This window comes from Triticum aestivum, chromosome 3D, assembly GCF_018294505.1.
Source record: "Triticum aestivum cultivar Chinese Spring chromosome 3D, IWGSC CS RefSeq v2.1, whole genome shotgun sequence".
NCBI lineage: Eukaryota > Viridiplantae > Streptophyta > Magnoliopsida > Poales > Poaceae > Triticum > Triticum aestivum.
This window is the reverse complement of record NC_057802.1, coordinates 497,703,862-497,707,405: the sequence shown is the minus strand read 5'-3', so window position 1 is coordinate 497,707,405 and position 3,544 is coordinate 497,703,862.

The window sequence follows — 3,544 nt, the reverse complement described above, 5'->3', positions numbered from 1 at the left end:
ACTCGTAGTAGCTCCTGGGTATTTGATACCGGTGCGGTTGCTCATATTTGTAACTCAAAACAGGAGCTGCGGAATAAGCGGAGACTGGCGAAGGACGAGGTGACGATGCGCGTCGGGAATGGTTCCAAGGTCGATGTGATCGCCGTCGGCACGCTGCCTCTGCATTTACCTACGGGATTAATTTTAAACCTCAATAATTGTTATTTAGTGCCAGCTTTGAGCATGAACATTGTATCTGGATCTCGTTTAATTCGAGATGGCTACTCATTTAAATCCGAGAATAATGGTTGTTCTATTTATATGAGAGATATGTTTTATGGTCATGCCCCGCTGGTCAATGGTGAAGGAAATATGCCCTAGAGACAATAATAAAGTATTATATATATTTCCTTATATCATGATAAATGTTTATTATTCATGCTAGAATTGTATTAACCGGAAACATAATACATGTGTGAATACATAGACAAACAGAGTGTCACTAGTATGCCTCTGCTTAACTAGCTCGTTAATCAAAGATGGTTATGTTTCCTAGCCATAGACATGAGTTGTCATTTGATCAACGGGATCACCTCATTAGGAGAATGACGTGATTGACATGACCCATTACGTTAGCTTAGCACCCGATCGTTTAGTATGTTGCTATTGCTTTCTTCATGACTTATACATGTTCCTATGACTATGAGATTATGCAACTCCCGTTTACCGGAGGAACACTTTGTGTGCTACCAAACGTCACAACGTAACTGGGTGATTATAAAGGTGCTCTACAGGTGTCTCCAAAGGTACTTGTTGGGTTGGCGTATTTCGAGATTAGGATTTGTCACTCCGATTGTCGGAGAGGTATCTCTGGGCCCACTCGGTAATGCACATCACTATAAGCCTTGCAAGCATTGTGACTAATGAGTTAGTTACGGGATGATGTATTACGGAACGAGTAAAGAGACTTGCCGGTAACGAGATTGAACTAGGTATCGAGATACCGACGATCGAATCTCGGGCAAGTAACATACCGATGACAAAGGGAACAACGTATGTTGTTATGCGGTCTGACCGATAAAGATCTTCGTAGAATATGTGGGAGCCAATATGGGCATCCAGGTCCCGCTATTGGTTATTGACCGGAGAGGTGTCTCGGTCATGTCTACATAGTTCTCGAACCCAAAGGGTCCGCACGCTTAAAGTTACGATGACAGTTTTATTATGAGTTTATGTATGTTGATGTACCGAAGGAGTTCGGAGTCCCGGATGAGATCGGGGACATGACGAGGAGTCTCGAAATGGTCGAGACGTAAAGATCGATATATTGGACGACTATATTCGGACTTCGGAAAGGTTCCGAGTGATTCGGGTATTTTTCGGAGTACCGGAGAGTTACGGGAATACGTATTGGGCCTTATTGGGCCATACGGGAAAGAAGGAAAAGGGCCTCAAGGGTGGCCGCACCCCTCCCCTTGGTCTGGTCCGAATTGGACTAGGGAAGGGGGGCGCCCCCTTCCTTCCTTCTCTTTTTCCCTTCCTCTTTTCCTATTCCATATGGGAGGTGGAATCCTACTAGGACTAGGGAGTCCTAGTAGGACTCCACACTTGGTGCGCCCCCTCCTAGGGCCGGCCTCCTCCTCCCTTGCTCCTTTATATACGGGGGCAGGGGGCACCCCATGGACACACTTGATATACGATATTTTAGCCGTGTGCGGTGCCCCCCTCCACCAGATTACACCTCGATAATACCGTCGCGGAGCTTAGGCGAAGCCCTGCGTCGGTGGAACATCATCATCGTCACCACGCCGTCGTGCTGACGAAACTCTCCCTCAACACTCGGCTGGATCGGAGTTCGAGGGACGTCATCGAGCTGAACGTGTGTAGAACTTCGGAGGTGCCGTGCGTTCGGTACTTGATCGGTCGGATCGTGAAGACGTACGACTACATCAACCGCGTTGTGATAACGCTTCCGCTGTCGGTCTACGAGGGTACGTGGACAACACTCTCCCCTCTCGTTGCTATGCATCACCATGATCTTGCGTGTGCGTAGGAAATTTTTTGAAATTACTACGTTCCCCAACAGTGGCATCCGAGCCTGGTTTTATGCGTTGATGCTATGCACGAGTAGAACACAAGTGAGTTGTGGGCGATATAAGTCATACTGCTTACCAGCATGTCATACTTTGGTTCAGCGGTATTGTGAGATGAAGCGGCCCGGACCGACATTACGCGTACGCTTACGCGAGACTGGTTTCACCGTTCGGAGCACTCGTTGCTTAAAGGTGACTGGCGGGTGTCTGTCTCTCTCACTTTAGTTGAACCGAGTGTGGCTACGCCCGGTCCTTGCGAAGGTTAAAACAGCACCAACTTGACAAACTATCGTTGTGGTTTTGATGCGTAGGTAAGAACGGTTCTTGCTAAGCCCGTAGCAGCCACGTAAAACTTGCAACAACAAAGTAGAGGACGTCTAACTTGTTTTTGCAGGGCATGTTGTGATGTGATATGGTCAAGACATGATGTGATATAATGTGTTGTATGAGATGATCATGTTTTGTAACCAAGTTATCGGCAACTGGCAGGAGCCATATGGTTGTCGCTTTATTGTATGAGATGCAATCGCCATGTAATAGTTTTACTTTATCACTAAGCGGTAGCGATAGTCGTAAAAGCAATAAGTTGGCGAGACGACAACGATACTACGATGGAGATCAAGGTGTCGAGCCGGTGACGATGGTGATCATGACGGTGCTTCGGAGATGGAGATCACAAGCACGGTGCTTCGGAGATGGAGATCACAAGCACAAGATGATGATGGCCATATCATATCACTTATATTGATTGCATGTGATGTTAATCCTTTATGCATCTTATCTTGCTTTGATTGACGGTAGCATTATAAGATGATCTCTCACTAAAATTTCAAGATAAAAGTGTTCTCCCTGAGTATGCACCGTTGCAAAAGTTCTTCGTGCTGAGACACCACGTGTTAATCGGGTGTGATAGGCTCTACGTTCAAATACAACGGGTGCAAAACAGTTGCACACGCGGAATACTCAGGTTAAACTTGACGAGCCTAGCATATGTACAGATATGGCCTCGGAACACAGAGACCGAAAGGTCGAGCGTGAATCATATAGTAGATATGATCAACATAGTGATGTTCACCATTGAAACTACTCCATCTCACGTGATGATCGGACATGGTTTAGTTGATTTGGATCACGTAATCACTTAGATGATTAGAGGGATATCTATCTAAGTGGGAGTTCTTAAGTAATATGATTAATTGAACTTAAATTTATCATGAACTTAGTCCTGATAGTATTTTGCAAATTATGTTGTAAATCAATAGCTCGCGTTGTTGCTTCCCTATGTTTATTTTTGATATGTTCCTAGAGAAAATTATGTTGAAAGATGTTAGTAGCAAAGATGCAGATTGGATCCGTGATCTGAGGATTATCCTCATTGCTGCACAGAAAAATTATGTCCTTGATGCACCGCTAGGTGACAGACCTATTGCAGGAGCAGATGCAGACGTTATGAACGTTTGGCTAGCTCAATA